Below are 19809 nucleotides of genomic sequence, written 5' to 3' on the forward strand. Positions count from 1 at the left end.
TAACTTTTATATTATTTTTGTAAATAACTAATAGAAAAGAGTTCTGGATGCGGTGCTTTCCTGTCACAGGCAAAACTGCTATATGAGACTGTTAAGAACCTTTTAACTTTGTGCATTCTTGCTGAATTCTTTTATCTCCCCAGCAAAGTGCCTTAGGTTAACTCAGATGAGATGTGTGTGAAAGTATGTACAAGAGAAAAACGGAAGACAGAGGAAATGAGATGGGGCGGGAGGAGACCCATGGGGACAGATTCCCATTCTTAGCCTGATGTTCGTCATTGCCCTTTACATCAATGCAAAAGGTCCTGATTCTGTTCCAGCAAAACACAGTGCAATGTTCTCAGAGTGGCTTCAGGAACAAATTGGGCCCAAGAGCTTTAACTCTGTCTTAAAATATAACAGAGTTTCTGATTTTTTTTTTTTTTTTGTGGTAACCCAGAGCCACATGTTGGGAATAAATGAGCAATGCTGCTTTCCAGCACCTAATGTGATGATACCAAAAACCCAACAATGCCAGAAAGGAAAGACAAGTCATGGATTCATGTGCCACATAGAATTTATTTACACATCACAGTCTTGTTTATTAATGTCTCCCTAATCATTTTCAGATCCTTGTTATCACAAAAGACATTTCAAACTTCGGATCTTAAATTAACTTTGGGTCACTACTGTTTTCAGTTTGTTAACGGATTTTTTTATTCCTATTTAAATTTGAGCTCATTTTGTGACCATTTCATTTCTTCCTCATTTACATTATAATGCCCTTTCTCTGTGTCAGAATCATGGGCTGTCAACATCTTGCCAAATTTTAAACTGCACACAGAAAGTATATGCATGCATTATTTATAATGAACTCATGTTCCGTAGCTTTTCTAAAAATGGTTGATTCAAAATTTAAACAGACTGACAAAGGTTGGTAAGAAACAAACATGATTTCTCAGCATAAATAAAATCAATACGGGCAAATGGGCTACCGTTTAATTTTCAAACATATTTTCTAGTATTAAGGACTGTATAATATAACAATGGACAAAAGTAGTGTTAACATGATCGGAAAGCTTAAAAGATTTATGACACTTTTAGATTTTCTCTTTTATATTTGCTAATATGGGTGTGCATTAGTATTGATAGCTTATAACATATGGCCAAAGGAATACAGATTATAACAAAGCATGAGTATGCTATAACTAACTTTATAAAATTGTAATATAACCATGTAAAATAATTATATATTTTGTTTTTTCTGAGGTCACTTAAAGTGGCAACTACTATAGTTGCTAACTCTTTATGATGTAAACAAAATCAATAAAAATTTTAATTGTTTTTGAAAAAGACCAGCTTATTTTTTTCAATGTGCAAACAATAATTTATTAAACACTAATTTAGTATTAAAATTTAAAGGAAATATAAATGTCACAAATGGACTTTACTTATGTTAAACACACAACCATCAAGAAAATATGAAAGTTCATAAATTAAAATGCCAAAGTTTCTGTTAATGGTTTATGGTTTATTGTTGTGAATAACCAGATACATATATACATTCAGTTTTCTGAGGTTATCTGATTGATAATTGCCAATGGCACCTTATGTCTTTCCACCTCTGGTTTCTTGCCTGGGGAGCATTTCATTGTCTAATTATTACTGTTTCATAGATGAAAGATGAAAGGCTGAAATGAGATTTTGGAAGCACTCATTTCATTTCACAAGCTTCTTTTGAGTATTTACTAAGTGCAAGATAGGATGAAATTAAGAAAATAAAGAGGTCAGCTCTTACTGGATAGGAGATAGAAATGACAGCAAAAATAGTACAAGACAAAATGAAGTGACCACTAAATAACTGTGTTTTGCAGCTCTCATGGTTCACATGCCTGTATCTCTTAGTACACAATCTCTTTCTTCCCCTGATAAAAATAATCAAGAATTTGCATTTACTCTTTTACCAAATAATTATCTTAAACTCAGCCTAGTGTTCCAGAGGTTTGTATGAGTTATTCCTCACCTTTTCTGAATGGCAAGTTAAATCTGAGCTGGGCATTTTGAGATATGCTTGTGTGCTAAGTCACTTCAGTCACATTCGACTCTTTGCAACTCGGCGGACTGCAGCCTGCTAGACTCCTCTGTCCATGAGATTCTCCAGGCAAAGATGCTGGAGTGAGTTGCCATGCCCTCCTCCAAGGGGTCTTCCCAACCCAGGGATAGAAACCATATCCATCTTTTATGTCTCCTGCATTGGCAGGTGGGTTCTTTGCCTCTGGCACCATCTAGGAAGCCCCCATGTACTTTGAGATATAGATGTTCTGAATTCAGGAGCTATGTGAGAAGTACAAGAAAGCAAAACCCAGGCAGAATCCTCTCTAAGGATTCAACAAAAAGCCTTCCTTCTCTTGAACTATATTAGTTATGGAGTCACAATAATAATAATGCCCACATGATTCATGATAGTAAATGTAGGCAAAACAAATATAATTTAGGTTCTTGGAAGAAAACCAAAAGATGTGGCAGCACTAAGATGGAAATGTCCAGAAATCCAAACAGTGCAGAGGCCAAACTCATGAAGAGTAATGTATCTGGCTGGACTGACTCACTTTCAGTCATTAGTCAGCCACAGAAGTGACAACATTAAATAATCAACGAACCGAATGTGTATACCCAAATCAGAAAATCCCACTGAACACTTCCAGAATGTAAGGCTCACCAGCCCAGGGAATAACTCCATCATGGTAGGAAGGCAGCATGTGTAATGGAAAAAACTCCAAATGTAAAAAAAAAAAAAGTGATACCCTTGATTGTTTTGACATTTTGGTTGATCTCAAGTCAGTTAACATCTCTGAGTTCCAGTTGAATTATCTATAAAATATAGATATGAACACTCTTAGTCTAACTCTTATGTCAGATCAACACATTTATAACATTGTTGTTATTCTGTCACTAAGTGGTATCAAACTCTTTGCAACCTCATGAACTGCAGCGTGCCAGGCTTCCCTGCTCTTCACTATCTCTCGGAGTTTGCTCAAACTCATGTCCGTTGAGTCAGTGATGCCATCCAACCATCTCATGCTCTGTTGTCCCTTCTCCTCTTGCCCTCAATCTTTCCCAGAATCAAGGTCTTTTCCAATGAGTTGGCTCTTTGCATCAGGTGGCCATAGCATTAACCTGAGCTTCAGGTTCAGCATCAGTCCTTCTAGTCAATATTTAGAGTTTATTTCCTTAAGGATTGACTGATTTAATTGCCTTACTGTCCAAGGGACTCTCAAGAGTCTTCTCCAGCACGACAGTTTGAAAGCATCAATCTTAATATGTAATTTTATTGTACCCTCTAAAACATAGGTATATTCAAAAGCAGAAGACATAGTCACTGTCCTTCAGAAATTCACACTCTAATGGGAGAAGTAGACAAATAAATTCAAGGAGCTAATATGTTATAGGTTCTAGAATATGGATACATACACAGTAAGAATAGACAGTTCGAGGAAACTCATCAGAGCTGTTGGAACTTGAATTGAACCTTAAAGGAAGTTTACCCAACAGACCAGGAGATAATGGCATTACTGGCAAAGTGACTATCTAATGCGGAAAAAGAGGATGAACCAGTATGGCCAGTTCAAGAGAAGGGCTGACCCATAGTATGTTGAAGGAGGAGTTGTGAGAGGTGGGGCTAGAGAGATTATTGGTCATGAGGACTTGTGCTCCATTCAGAGGGGTTGCCCTTTCCCAAGGCTGAAAGTGAAAGTGTTAGTCACTCAATCATGTCTGACTCTTTGTGACCCTGTGGACTGTAGCCCGCCAGGCTCCTCTGTCCATAGGATTCTCCAGGCAAGAGTACTGGAGTGGGTTGCCATGACCTTCTCCAGGGGATCTTCCTGACCCAGGGATCAAACCCAGGTCTCCTGCATTGCAGGCAGATTCTTTACTATCTGAACCACCAGGGAAGCCCTTTTTCTAAGGCTACTGTTTTTCAAATGTTTGAGGACCACATGTGCCAATCCATCTGGAGATTTGTTTAAAATGCAGATTCCTGACCTTCAACTCATATCTTTAGAATCTCTGGGGTGGGGCCCAGAAGTCTTTAATTTAATGAAGATTTCAAGTAGGTCTTATGCATGTAGCATTGAGGAAGCCCTGCAATGTAGATGTCTGCAGAACACCAAGTATTTTAAATAAGAAGCAACAGGGTAAATTCTGTTCCTATAAGACACTGGTTTGGAAGCAGCGTGGAGCCTGACTAAAAGACAGAAAGCAAGGAGACAGAATAGAGACATGAGGGTCTGAGGGAAGAATGTGTGTGGAGAGGCTGGAGAACAGACCTGGAAAGACAGGGTCATCATAACCTACTAGAGCAGAAAGATGTGTCAGGTAAAGTTTGTAAGAGGTTTTCAGCTGGTGGGCCTTTAACCTTAATTAGCAAACTGTGGCCCAAGGGCCAAGCCAGTCTGCTAACCTGTTTTCTCTCTTTCCTTTTTTTTTTTAAAAATAAGGTCTGGGAAGACAGCCACATCCATTTGTTTACATATTGACTATAATTGCCTTTCACTATAATAGCACAATTGTGACAGAAACTTCATGGACTGCAAAGCCTGAAGTATTTACTACTTGGCCTTTACCAGAAAATGTTTGCCAGTCCCTGACTTAGATAACGGAGAAGACGATGGCACCCCATTCCAGTACTCTTGCCTGGAAAACCCCATGGACGGAGGAGCTTGGTAGGCTGCAGTCCATGGGGTCGCTAAGAGTCGGGCTGGACTGAGCAACTTCACTTTCACTTTTCACTTTCATGCACTGGAGGAGGAAATGGCAACCCACTCCAGTGTTCTTGCCTGGAGAATCCCAAGCACAGGGGAGCCTGGTAGGCTGCCATCTATGGGGTTGCCCACAGTCGGATACCACTGAAGTGACTTAGCAGCAGCAGCAGCAGCAAACTTAGATAAGGGCTTCCCACGTGACGCTAGTGGTAAAGAACTTGCCTGCTAATGCCAGAGACATAAGAGAATAGGGTTCAATTCCTGGGTTGGGAAGATCCCCTGGAGGAGAGCATGGCAACTCACTCCAGTTTTCTTGCCTGAAGAATCCCCATGGACAGAGGAGCCTGGCAGCTACAGTCCATGGGCTTGCAAAGAATCAGACACGACTGAAGCAACTTAGCACACCGCCACAACTTAGGTAAACAACATTAAAGGAAAAGAGAGGCAGCAATTAAATTGGAGGACAAAAGTGAATTCTGGGAATGAAATGAAGTCTGTTTGGGATGGAATGAGTTTAAGGTACCATGGAACATCCACAGAGAAATTTAGAAGCTATGTCGAGGTTCAGGACAAAGATATGTTTATCTCTTCAGTCATGTCTGACTTCTTATGGCCCCATGGAATGTAGCCCACCAGGCTTCTCTGTCCATGGGGATTTTTCAGGCAAGAATACTGGAGTGTATTGCCATGCCCTCCTCCAGGGGATCTTCCCAACCTAGGAATCAAACCCAAGTCTCCTGTACTGCAGGCAGACTCTTTACCATCTGAGCCACCACAGTTTAGAGATGCTCATTAAAGGGGGAAATGTTCAAGGAGAATCAGAAAAAGTAGAAAAAAGAAAAAAAATAACAGGGGTCACAAATGCAAGAGGGGTGAACAGAGAAGAAAATTTCAGAAGAGACTCCAAGGAACAATGAAGGCTGGTGTCACTAAAGTCATGGGAAGGTGGTGCAGAAACAAAGGAATAAGCTGTCAATCAGAGTAAAATGAGAATGTTCAAAGTGATCTTTGAAATTGGAAATTTGAAAAACATCAGAGACGTCATCAGGAGCAGTTTCTGTGTGTGTGTGTGTGTGTGTGTGTGTGAGAGAGAGAGAGAGAGAGAGATGATGATGATGACGACGACAGCAATATATCTCCATTTTCTCATCTCCTATTCACTCATTAATATGTATTTCATACATATGTCATATATCATGCCACCTTAGCAATAGAGGAAGATTAGGCTCTTGATTAACATTAGTGTATTAAAAATATATGCTTTTTTCCTCATACTCCTTCCAAAACTCCACCAAAATGACAGAAAAAGAATTTTTTAAGGTATAAACCCACAAGGACAGAGATGAAAAAGAAGATAGCAGCTGATTAGAAATAGTAACAGAAGTGAGTAAAATGAAAACCAGAAAGATGAGAAACAACTCAGTCAAATTTGGGTGTTCTCTATGCAGTGACTGCCGCAGAGGCAGGTTGACATATTTCACAGCCCAGAAGACTCAGGTGTTGGAGGGGCAGGTGTCTTCTTTCCCTTTGAAGACAAGGGACTGATGTGAAGCAAGAAACAAAAGGACTGATTTAAAGTCTAAGAGAGCAGACTGGAGCATCGCTCTCTAGTCTGTACAAACCAGTGAGTGCCCCTAGTCCGCTGAAGACATGTGGCTTAACTTCTGGAGAGGTTGCGCCAGGTTATCTGTGGAGATCATGGTCTGTGGAGGTCAACTCTATGTTTACATGGAGGACAGGAGAAAGTGGGAGGCGAAAGAGATCCCTTACTGGAATCAAAAGGATGAAGCAAAGACTGCCCTATAGACAGTGGGAGCTTCAGCCCTCATCCCCCACCAGACACACCAGAAGAGTGACTGGCAGTCTTGTATGTCCCGGCAGGAGACTGACAATTCTGTTCTGAGGAAATAACCAGCTCAACTCAAGACAAATAATGTCTACAGATATCTCTATTGAGGGTGGGGAAGGTTCTCATTGCAGTGGGTTTTCTACCCCGCCACATACCTAGAATTACCTTAGTGCCACATTTTGAAATACAAATAATCAGGCAAAGATCAGTAGGCATTTTAGAAAAACATCTGAAGTGAAAGAACCCAAAACAAACAGGAAAAAAAAAAAAGTGAAGGGACTGGGGAAACAAACGTGAAAAAAAATGCAGCAAAATCATAACTGATTTTCCCAGAGCAATAAATAATGAACAGCAAATACTGGATGTTGTATAAACAAAAGGAACGTTCAAAGATGGAAAACCTGCTCCTGGAAAATGAAAATTGGTAGGAGAAATAAAATAAAATACAATGAAAGGATTTCAGAGATGAACTTGAGGGAAGGTAGAATGTAATGCTCTTCTACCAAAGTGTGCTTAAGCTAAACTGAGGAAGGAAATTAAGGAATCCAGGAAACAGGTGAATCCCACACAGGAAAGGCTCAGAAACTATTCCCAAGATAACTGAGGGGGAGGAAATACTGTTTAACCTGTCTACGGTGCAATCAGTTTAATTCAGAGCTGAAGAGCAAGGGGAGGAGCTCAACAAAAAAAAAAAAAACAGAAGAGAGAGATTGTCTGTCATATTTGACCATATTTATAGGAGAAGGAAATGGCAACGCACTCCAGTGTTCTTGCCTGGAGAATCCCAGGGACAAAGGAGCCTGGTGGGCTGCCGTCTATGGGGTCGCACAGAGTCGGACATGACTGAAGCGACTTAGCAGCATAGGAGTTTGCAAGTCTATTAAAGCACCTGAGGATAAATGGATAACATTTGCATAGAATGTAAACAAACAAAAAGTAATTAGGTAATCATTCATCTCCAAAATTTTTTCTGGTAGAGAAAAAATAAATTATCATACCTACATGACTTGGATATGTTGTTGTCAATGTGAACACTGAAGATTGTTTTAAATAATCTTGTGACATAAATGAAATTGTTATATAAATAAATTGGAAGAAAAAAAAGGAGAAGAAACATGTGTGTAATGATTATGGTGCAACAGAGGTAAATCTTAATTTTGTATAATAAAAACCTAACACTGACTTGGGAAAACAACGGTTGTTGTCGTTCAGCAGCTAAGTCATGTCTGACTCTTTGCGACCCCATGGACTACAAGCATGCCAGGGAAAACAATTGCTGACTACCTAAAAAAGTTGAAGATATGCTTATCCTATGACCAAAATTTCTTCTTGTAGAAATACTGCTTATGTAATCAGGATACAGATACCAGAATGTTCAGAGAAGTATTGTTTGTTTCAGTCAAAAATAGAAAAACTCTGACTCTATCCATGATACTTTCTACGGCTAGATTTTGTGGTCCATAGCCATAGAGTGATATACTCTACTATGGTTTTCTTAACCTCAGCACCATTTACATTTTTGACCCAATAATTCTTTTTTAAAGAGTCTTTCTTGTGCATTTTAAGATGTTTAGCAGCATTCCTAGCCTCAGCTTGGTAGAAGCCTGTAGCATCCACCCACTCAGTTGTTACAAACAAAATGTCTCCAGACATTGTCCAGTGCCTCATGGGGGCCAAACTGCCTCCTGCTGAGAACCACTAAGTTCTATCAGTCTGATTTCATTTCATGAAGTTTAAAACCTTGCAAAATGAAGCTATATTTTACAGTATTGCAAACATAGATGACAATAAATAAATAAAGGTAAGCAAGAAAATAATTATACAGGAAGGATGATGGTTATTCATGGGAGATAGGAGATCACTGTGATTTAGAAGATATACATGAGGCTCTACTGGCTTTGGAGAGATGCTTATTATTTGTTATGTTATTAATTTGTAGTATTCTGTATGCTAACATGTATATTAATACATAATATATGATGTATATAATATGGCTATATATGGTAATACCTAACCATATTATATAGGGGCTTCCCTGGTAGCTGGCAGTAAAGAACTTGCCTGCCAATTCAGGAGAAGTGCATTTGATCCCTGGGTTGGAAAGATCCCCTGGAGAAGGAAATGGCAACTCACTCCAGTATTCGTGCCTGGGAAATCCAAATGGACAGAGAAGCCTGGCAGGCTGCAGTCCATGGGGTTGCAGAGTCAGACAAGACTTAACGACTAAACAAAAACAGTAACAACTATATTATACATAAATATATACTTCGTGTCTGTACTAAGTCACTTCAGTCATGTCTGACTCTGCGACCCTATAGACTGTAGCCTGCCAAGCTCCTCTGTCCATGGAATTTGTCAGGCAAGAACACTGGAGTGGGTTGCATTTCCTTTCCCACAGAATCTTCCTGACCCAGGGATCGAACCCGAGTCTCCTGCATTGCAGCCAGATTCTTTACCATCTGAGCCACCAGGGAAGCCCAACATGTACTTTAAATATACCTATATTATATATGGGGCTTCCCGGGTGGCACTAGTGATGAAGAACCAGCCTGCAAATGCAGGAGACATAAGAGATTTGGGTTCCATCTCTGGCTAGGGAAGATTCCTTGGAGGAGGGCATGGCAACCCACTCCAGGATTCTTGCCTGGAGAATCCTATGGTCAGAGGAGCCTGGCAGGCTACAGTCCATAGGCTTGGAAAGAGTCAGACGCAACTGAAGCAACTTAACAGGCACACACGTATATTATACATACATGTATTATATATGTAATGTAAGTTTGCATATATTATATATGCATATGTTGATACTATTATATATACATGTACATAAAATATGGTGTACTTTATATACTACTAAATTTGTATAATTATTTATTCAAGTACAAATGTCTTATGACTGCTTCTGTAGTTGTGTTGTAGTTCACAATTTAAGAAGTGAAAAAAAAAAAAAACAGGAAAAATGTAGATAACACCTAATTGAAAAATTGAGAAATAGCAGTAAATTATGTTTTCAGAAGTATGAAAGAAAAAGGCTGAAAGGCTAGGAAAAAAGAAAGATATTACTTAAGGATACAGAATTCACAGGAACAAAGGATGGGGGAGGGGCAGGAAGAAGCTAATATTCATTATAAAAACCTTCTCAGAGATGTTATGGGGAGGGAGGTGGGAGGGGGGTTCATGTTTGGGAACACATGTAAGAATTAAAGATTTTAAAATTAAAAAAAATTAAAAATTGAAAAATGAATAAATAAGTATAAAAACCTTCTTGCAATAAACTAGGGCACATATGTTAGTATATTAAATGTAAAAATTAATCTTTAAAAGTGGAAATTTGTAGAGGCATATGAATACATTTCCTGAGTTGTAAGCTCTGTAAGCATTCTGGCTAGATTTTTTAATGCCACGTATTAATCAGAGTATTTGCAGAGTGTCTGAACGCTTTGGGGTTGGCAGAAGTATAACAAGGCTATTTTACTAAATAGGCAATATAGAAGCATTTTGTAATGTTTACTAAAGATTAAGCAGATAAATTCCAAAGGGGATTTTAAAACTGTAATACATTTAACATAATAAACAGGCAAATTTGAATGACTTACTAGATTAATTCTTGAAAGTTTAAACTTTTTAGCAAATCAAAGGAAACAGGGAAAAAAGAAAACAATGGCTGAACATGAAGTCCACTTTATTACATTGTAGGTGGTGCTAGAAAAATTGTTTTTTTCCAAGAGGTTGAAACATAGCTTAATCTATTATCCTAATTAGCAATTAGTAGTATCAATTAGCATTATCCTAGTGTGCTTTAAGACTATGAAAGTTTTTATTGTTTCAAGTATTTAAATTGACACTGTAGTCAGCTTTGGCCTCACTGTTCAGTACATATTAAACAGATTGTGGAGAAAGCCAAGTTATAAATCTGAGATAAGCAACACCGTTCATTTATTCCTCTCAAAAGTCAACAACATACATGGAACTCAGTAAGAACTCTTACAGGAAAAATGAAGCGCAGAGGGGCCTGGATTCTGTGGCATTTAGGGAAGGCTTCCTAGGGCAGGTGACTTTTAGGCTGAAGTCTAAAAGTGGGAGTTAGCCAGACTAAGGTCCAAAACAAGATTTCTCCTGAGAGAGGACAGCACACATACAGCCTAGAGATGAGAGAGGACATGATCTCTGTTGATGTGTGTGTGTGTGTGTGTGTGTGTGTGCATATGTATGTACATGGGTGTGGGTCTGTGTGTGCATATGTATGTGTGTGTATCTGAACTCTGTATGTGGCATCAGAGCAAGAGAATAGTGATAGACAAGTAAACAGTTCAGAAAGGCCCTTCAAAGGTAAGAGTTTCAAATCAGTGATCAGGGAGACACTAAGTACTTTTAATCTAGGATGTGCACTTAGAAAGATGATCATGGACCTACTACAGACAGTGAATGAGGGCAAAACTGGAATTCTAGAAATGGATTAAAAGGCCATTTGTGATGAGGTAACAGATATTGCACCCTAGACTAGGATAATAGTTCTGGAATGATGCAGCTGGACTAAAGAGATATTTAGAAAATAAATCAACAGGATCCCACCTAGTAATGAATGAAAAGTGGGCGTCAGATAGGTAAAGAGTCAATGACACATCCCAGGTTTCTGACTTGGGTGATGTTGTTCACAGAGAGGGGGAGCCACAAGAGAAAGGCAGCCGCTAATGCTTTTGAAGGGTGTGTGTGTGTCAGTGTGTGTGTGTGTGTGTGTGTGCGTGTGTGTGTACGCACACATGCACTCACCTGACACTCCGAGAGTAAAGGGAGAACATATAAATATTTGACTTGGCGTCACTTACACTTGAAGAACTTCTACAACATTTGTCTTTTAAAAAAAATACACAAGAATCTTGACGGAGTTTATATAATGATGGGGTTAAATTGCTGGAGAGGGAGCGGTTTGAAGACACAGAAGAAGAGGATTTGGGAAATAGTGTAAAGAAGAGAGTCCTGAGAAAGCATGAGGAGATGGGATTGGATTTCAAGAAGGAGAGACTGGGTATAAACTGGGGAAGAGAGAGAGGAAAAAAAAAACTTTTTTAAAAATAGTGATGTAATTGTCACTTCAGTTCAGTTGCTCAGTCACATCTGACTCTTTGTGACCCCATGGACTGCAGCACACCAGGCTTCCCTGTCCAACACCAACTACCAGAGCTTTCTCAAACTCATGTCCATTGAGTCACTGATGGCATCCAACCACCTCATCATCTGTCATCCCCTTCTCCTCCTGCCCTCAAGCTTTCCCAGCATCAGAATTGTTTTTTCCCAACAAGCGGCCAAAGTGTTAGGGAAAGCACACTGACTGAAACTGCCCACCCTGGTCAGGCCCTTTAGTAACCATTCTCATGAGCTATTTTATAACAGGAGATCCTGGTAAGGAATACAAAATTAATAAGCTACCACCAACCGGAAGAGTTCGGGAAAGGTCAAAATGAGACAACACGTGTCGGTCCACTTCCCAAAATCCCTCTCACAAGCATCCATCTTGGCTGAGCCATGCGTGCACCACCAGGAAAGACTCTGAATTAGAATGATTGGCCAAAGACCACCCAGAAACTAATCTCATCACCATAAAACCGGAGACTGCGAGCCACGTGGCAGAGCAGTTCTCCTGGGTTCCCTTACCCTACTGCTCTCCACCCGGGTGCCCTTTCCCAATAAAATCTCTTGCTTTGTCAGCACATGTGTCTCCTCGGACAATTCATTTCTGAGTGTTAGACAAGAGCCCATTTTGGGGCCCTGGAAGGGGTCCCCCTTCCTGCAACAAAAGTATTAGAGTTTCCACTTCAGCATCAATCCTTCCAGTGAATATTCACGACGGATTTCCTTTAGGATGGACTGGTTGGATCTCCTTGCCGTCCAAGGGACTCTCAAGAGTCTTCTCCAACACCACAGCATCAATTCTTTGGTGCTCAGCTTTCTTTATAGTCCAACTCTAACATCCACACATGACTACTGGAAATACCATAGCTTTGACTAGACAGACCTTTGTTGGTAATGTCTCTGCTTTTAAATATGCTGTTTAGGTTGGTCATAGCTTTTCTCCCAAGGAGCAAGTGGTCTTTTAGTTTCATGGCTGCAGTCACCATCTGCAGTGATTTTGGAGCCCAAGAAAATGAAATCTGTCACTGTTTCCATTGTTTCCCCATCTATTTGCCATGAAGTAATGGGACCAGATGCCATGATCTCAGTTTTCATTTTTTTAATATAAATTTATTTATTTTAATTGCAGGCTAATTATTTTACAAGGTTGTATTGGTTTTGCCATACATTGACATGAATCCACCACGGGTGTACATGTGTTCCCCATCCTGAACCCCTCTCCCACCTCTCTCCCCATCCCCTCTCTCTGGGTCATCCCAGTGCACCAGCCCCGAGCACCCTGTATCATGCATTGAACCTGGACTGGTGATTCATTTCACATATGATAATGTACATGTTCCAATGCCATTCTCCCAAATCATCCCACCCTCGTCCTCTCCCACAGAGTCCAAAAGACTGTTCTATACATCTGTCTCTCTTTTGCTGTCCCACATACAGGGTTATCATTACCATCTTTCTAAATTCCATATATATGCATTATTACACTGTATTGGTGTTTTTCTTTCTGGCTTACTTCACTCTGTATAATAGGCTCCAATTTCATCCACCTCATTAGACCTGATTCTAATGTATTCTTTTTAGTGGCTGAGTAACACTCCATTGTGTATATGTACCACAGCTTTCCTATCCATTCATCTGCTGATGGACATCTAGGTTGCTTCCATGTCCTGGCTATTAAAAACAGTGCTGTGATGAACATTGGGGTACACGTCTTTCAATTCTAGTTTCCTCGGTGTGTATGCCCAACAGTGGGATTGCTGGGTCATATGGCAGTTCTATTTCCAGTTTTTTAAGGAATCTCCACATTGTTCTCCATAGTGGCTGTACTAGTCTGCATTCCCACCAACAGTGTCAGAGGATCCCCTTTTCTCCACACCTTTCCAACATTTATTGCTTTTAGACTTTTGGATAGCAGTCATTCTGACTGGTGTGAAATAGTACCTCATTGTGGTTTTGATTTGCATTTCTCTGATAATGAGTGATATTGAGCATCTTTTCATGTGTTTGTTAGCCATCTGTATGTCTTCTTTGGAGAAATGTCTGTTTAGTTCTTTGGCCCATTTTTTTATTGGGTCATATATTTTTCTGGAATTAAGCTGCAGGAATTGCTTGTATATTTTTGAGATTAATTATTTGTCAGTTGCTTCATTTGCTATTATTTTCTCCCATTTTGAAGGCTGTTTTTTCACCTCGCTTATAGTTTCCTTTGTTGTGCAGAAGGTTTTAAGTTTAATTAGGTCCCATTTGTTTATTTTTGCTTTTATTTCCAATATTTTAGGAGGTGGGTCATAAAGGATCCTGCTGTGATTTATGTCAGAGTGTTTTGCCTATGTTCTCCTCTAGGAGTTTTATAGTTTCTTGTCTTATGTTTAGATCTTTAATCCATTTTGAGTTTATTTTTGTGTATGGTGTTAGAAAGTGTTTTAGTTTCATTCTTTTACAAGTGGTTGACCAGTTTTCCCAGCACCACTTGTTAAAGAGATTGTCTTTTATCTATTGTATATTCTTGCCTCTTTTGTCGAAGATAAGGTGTCCATAGGTGCATGGATTTATCTCTGGGCTTTCTATTTTGTTCCATTGATCTATATTTCTGTCTTTGTGCCAGTACCATACTGTCGTGATGACTGTGGCTTTGTAGTAGAGCCTGAAGTCAGGCAGGTTGATTCCTCCAGTTCCATTCTTCTTTCTCAAGATTGCTTTGGCTATTTGAGGTTTTTTGCATTTCCGTACAAATTGTGAAATTATTTGTTCTAGCTCTGTGAAAAATATCGTTGGTAGCTTTATAGGGTTTGCATTGAATCTATAGATTGCTTTGAGTAGCATCTCATTTTCACTATATTGATTCTTCTGATCCATGAACATGGCATATTTCTCCATCTATTAGTGTCCTCTTTGATTTCTTTCACCAGTGTTCTATAGTTTTCTATATGTAGGCCTTTTGTTTCTTTCAGTTCAATTCAGTTCAATTCAGTTCAGTCGCTCAGTCATGTCTGACTCTTTGTGACCCCATGAATCGCAGCACACCAGGCCTCCCTGTCCATCACCAACTCCCTTTAGGTAGATATATTCCTAAGTATTTTATTATTTTCATTGCAATGGTGAATTGAATTGTTTCCTTGATTTCTCTTTCTATTTTCTCATTATTATTGTATAGGAGTGTAAGTGATTTCTGTGTGTTGATTTTATATCTTGCAACTTTGCTATATTCATTGATTAGCTCTAGTAACTTTCTGGTGGAGTCTTTAAGGTTTTCTATGTAGAGGATTATGTCATCTGCAAACAGTGAGAGTTTTACTTCTTCTTTTCCAATGTGGATTCCTTTTATTTCTTTTTCTGCTCTGATTGCTATGGACAAAACTTCCAAAACTATGCTGAAAAGTAGTGGTGAGAGTGGGCACCCTTGTCTTGTTCCTGATTTTAGGGGAAATGCTTTCAATTTTTCACCATTGAGGATAATGTTTGCTGTGGGTTTGTCATGTATAGCTTTTATTATGTTGAGGTATGTTCATTCTATTCCTACTTTCTAGAGGGTTTTTATCATAAATGGATGTCGAATTTTGTCAAAGACTTGCTCTGCATCTATTGAGATAATCATATGGTTTTTACTTTTTAATTTGTTAATGTGGTGTATTACATTGATTGATTTGAGAATATTGAAGAATCTTTGCATCCCTGGGATAAAGCCCACTTGGTCATGATGTATGATTTTTTTAATATGTTGTTGGATTCTGTTTGCTAGAATTTTGTTAAGGATTTTGGCATGCATGTATTTTGTGGCATCTTTGTCAGGTTTTGGTATTAGGGTGATGATGGCCTCATAGAATGAGTTTGGAAGTTTACCTTCCTCTACTAACAGGAAGGATCATAGGAATACAGGCATACCTCAAGAAACAAGAAAAAAGTCAAATAAATAACCTAACTCTACACCTTGGACACGACTGAAGCAATTTAGCAGTTAGCACACCTAAAGCAACTAGAAAAGAAAGAAATGAAGAACCCCAGGGTTAACAGAAGGAAAGAAATCTTAAAAATTAGGGCAGAAATAAATGCAAAAGAAACAAAAGAGACCATAGCAAAAGTCAACAAAGCCAAAAGCTGGTTCTTTGAGAAGATAAATAAAATTGACAAACCATTAGCCAGACTCATCAAGAAACAAAGGGAGAAAAATCAAATCAATAAAATTAGTTTTCTGAATGTTGAGCTTTAAGCCAACTTTTTTACTCTCCTCTTTCACGTTCATCAAGAGGCTCTTTAGTTCTTTGCTTTCTGCCATAAGGGTAGTGTCATCTGCATATCTGAGGTTATTGATATTTCTCCCAGCAATCTTGATTCCAGCTTGTGCTTCATCCAGCCCAGCATTTCTCATGATGTACTCTGCATATGAGTTAAATAAACAGGGTGACAGTATACAGCCTTGACATACTCCTTTCCTAATTTGGAACCACTCTGTTGTTCCATGTCCAACACTAACTGTTGCTTCTTGACCTGCACACAGATTTCTCAGGAGGCAGGTCAAGTGGTCTGGTATTCCCATCTCTTTTATATTAGAAACAACTATTTTGATTAATCTTGGTTCAAGTCACTATTTTCTCCTTGACTTCTAAAAAGATGTTATTTAGACACACATAATTGTATATCTACAAAATACAATTTGGAATGCTGAAACAGATGATATTCAATACATAAATTCTACAGAAAATCTTCCTTATACATAATAAACCATGGTGGGGACAACAGGATTTTGTTGAGATTAGTATGTGAAAAAATGACTTAATTGCATTCTATAAATAGTGGACAGCAGCTTGAACTGAAATTATAGGTTTCTTGGAAGTTTATGATTACTTCTCCTTCTTCTGCCTCTTTGTAAGTCCCACTTACCCAGCCAGACATCTTAAAAAGCATGTACTCTTTCCAATTTTAAGTTTGCCTTTACAGAGAAAATATAAACCAAAAAGTCACCTTTCCAGGCCTATTGCTTGAAAAGTTATTTTTGAAACTCAGCTTTAAGTTTTCAATCTGTTGTGAATCAGTGTCAATAGATCAAGGCATAACAAATAAAATAATAAATATATATACCCTAATACATCCTAAAAAAAAAAAAAAAAAAAAACAACACTGTATGCTATTCAACTCACAGGAGTAATTGAGAACAAATCAATGAGCCTAGTGTCAATCCAAAAACCCCACCACTGTGTGTCATGATGTGCGTGTGTGCTGTTGCTTCAGTCGTGTTTAACTCTTTGCAACCCTACGGACCATAGTGTACCAGGCTCCTCTGTGCATGGAATTCTCTAGGCAAGAATACAGGAGTGGGTTGCCATGTCCTCCTCCATATGTCATGGTGAGTTGTGTGTGATACAATCCACCATTTAGGGACAATAAGAGGAATAGCCTGATTTTCTTGTCGTGAATGTTCATCCCAAATGGTAAAATCTCTTAAAAGGTACTTATATGCAATTATCTAGCACCTACCTTCAGGTCTATTACTTGGAAGAAGAGTCATGAATCAGTCAAAACGATTTCTTTTTCCAAATAGTGTGGTTCCTAAGAAATCAGCTATGCCAAAAGTAGGGGTAAGAAGTAAGGCCACACATCGCATGAAACCAAAGGGGGAAATACAATGCTGCCTGTTGTTCTTCCTGTTCAGGGATGGGTAATAAATATGTGGTACACAAAGGGAGCTGACAGAGAGTAGATGTGAAGAGACATGCCCCTTCTATCCCATGTGTATGTAATAGAGGCCTCATGCAGCTATTAACTAGAACTGCCCCATGACCCAGCAATCCCACTGCTGGGCATACACACGGAGGAAACCAGAACTGAAAGGGACACGTGTACCCCAATGTTCATCACAGCACTGGTTATAATAGCCAGGACATGGAAGCAACCCACCATCAGCAGATGGAATCAAGTTTAAATCTCCTCTGCGCATAGAATCTGCACATAGTCATGCCTTTTAAACTGTGGTACTTGCAAGTGGAGCCAGAAGGGCAATTTTCCTAACCACTTACCTCATCCTGCTTTTACCCCACCACGTAAGCAGGTGCGTGTGCGTGTGCACACACACACACACACACATGTGTGAGCATTCACAGAGAAACTCTCCACCTCCAACTCCCCAAGGCATTTTTAAAAAACAGCCCTGTATGAGAAAACAAAGTCCTTTCTTTTCCCTCAGTAGCAACCTCCTTTATCAGTTCTGGAACTGGGAAGTCCCAGATCAAAGCCAGCAGATTTGATATTTGGTGAGAGCCCTCTTCCTGGTTCACAGATGGCTGTCTTCTCTCTGTCCTCACATGACAGAAGGGGCAAGGGAGCTCTCTGGGGCCTCTATTAGAAGGGCATTAACCCCACTCTTGAAAGCTCCATTCTCATGACCTAATCACCTCCCGAAGTTCTCACTGCCACATACCATCACGTTGATGATTAAGTTTCATCATACGAATTTTGAGGGGACCCAAACATTCAATCTACAGCTTCTTCTTTCTCTGCTTTATTTTTCCCCACGACAATGCTTATCAGATCTACCACCCTATAAATGTATTTGTTTTGTTGCTCTCCTTTTCTCAATTGAAATCACAGCTCCACAGGGGCAGGGGTTCTTTGGTTCACTGCTCTAACCCTAGGACATACAGCAGTGCCTGGAACATGGTGGACATGCAACAAATATTGGCTGAGTCAATCCATTTGTTCACCAAGTATTTGTTGACTGCTGTTGCCCAGGATTAAATAGATGGTTGGACATAGAGCCAGAATGAGTACTTAGGTCCCCTGACCCCCTGTCCTATGTCTTTCCAGTAGATCATACCACCTTCTTCTTATGAACTGCTGTTTCCAATAATTGCTTAGATAAATGGACAGATTTTCTAAAACTTGTGTATGTAGAAAGACATGAGGTGATGCCCACATAGTATGTCGTATTCTTCTAGATTCTTTAAATTAAAAATCAAGAAGGTAGTAACTATATAGTTTTTAAAAAATTGCATTTTGAAGTTCATCACAGTTAGTGAAGTTGCTCAGTTATGTCTGACTCTTTGTGACCCTTTGGACTGTAGCCTACCAGGTTCTTCTGTTCATGGGGTTTTCCAGGCAAGAATACTGGGTTGCCATTTCCCTCTCCAGGAGATCTTCCCAAGCAGGAATTGAACCCGGGTCTCCCACATAGTAGGCAGACGCTTTACTGTCTGAGCCACCAGGGAAGTCTAAGAATGGCAAAATTATGAAAGTGAACCTTCCTATTTCTTTTGCATTTTAATCATTAGATTATGGATAATTGACTTGGTCCCTGAGAAGGGGACAACAGAGGATGAGATGGTTGGTTGGCATCACCAACTAAATGGACATAAGTTTGAGTAGGCTCTGGGAGTTGGTGATAGACAGGGAAGCCTGGCATGCTGCAGTCCATGGGATTGCAAAGAGTCAAACACAACTGACTGACTGAACTGAACTGATATTCTTTAAATTTTATGTAAAATAGTCTGAATACATTGTTTTGAGCTTATGAGTTTCATGTAAAATATTATAAATAAGTTGTTTTGAGCTTCTTTAATGCCAATTGCTTATTCATAGAGGTAAAATCTATACAACTGAGGATCTGTGGGCTCCACTCGTGGCTAAGTGGTAAAGAATCCCCCTACCAATGAGGGAGATGTGGGTTTGATCTCTGATCCAGGAAGATCCCCTGGAGAAGGAAATGGTAGCCAGTATTTTTGCCTGCAGAACCCAGTGGAGCCTGGCATGCTACAGTCCATGGGGTTGCAAAGAGCTGGACATGACTTAGCAACTGAACAACAGCAAAATCTATACAATGCATCAGAAGAAATTTTCCTAGAATTCAAAAGCTGTATACTGATAGATTCCTAGTTACTGAGTGGGAATTTCACAGATGATATTGTCAGTGATTTCCTTACTGCACATTCCTAGAAATCTGTTAATATTGCTACCCAAAGAGAGAGAGAGAGATATAAGGAACCACCAAAGAAAGCAAAAATTTAGGAGCTTAGCGTCTCATCCCATTCCAAATTGAAGCGAACCCTCTTATTTCTGGTTAGTACCTTAGGCTTCTAGATAAAAGAAAATGTCATATTT

The sequence above is a fragment of the Capra hircus genome, chromosome 12, assembly GCF_001704415.2.
Source record: "Capra hircus breed San Clemente chromosome 12, ASM170441v1, whole genome shotgun sequence".
Taxonomy (NCBI): Eukaryota; Metazoa; Chordata; class Mammalia; order Artiodactyla; family Bovidae; genus Capra; species Capra hircus.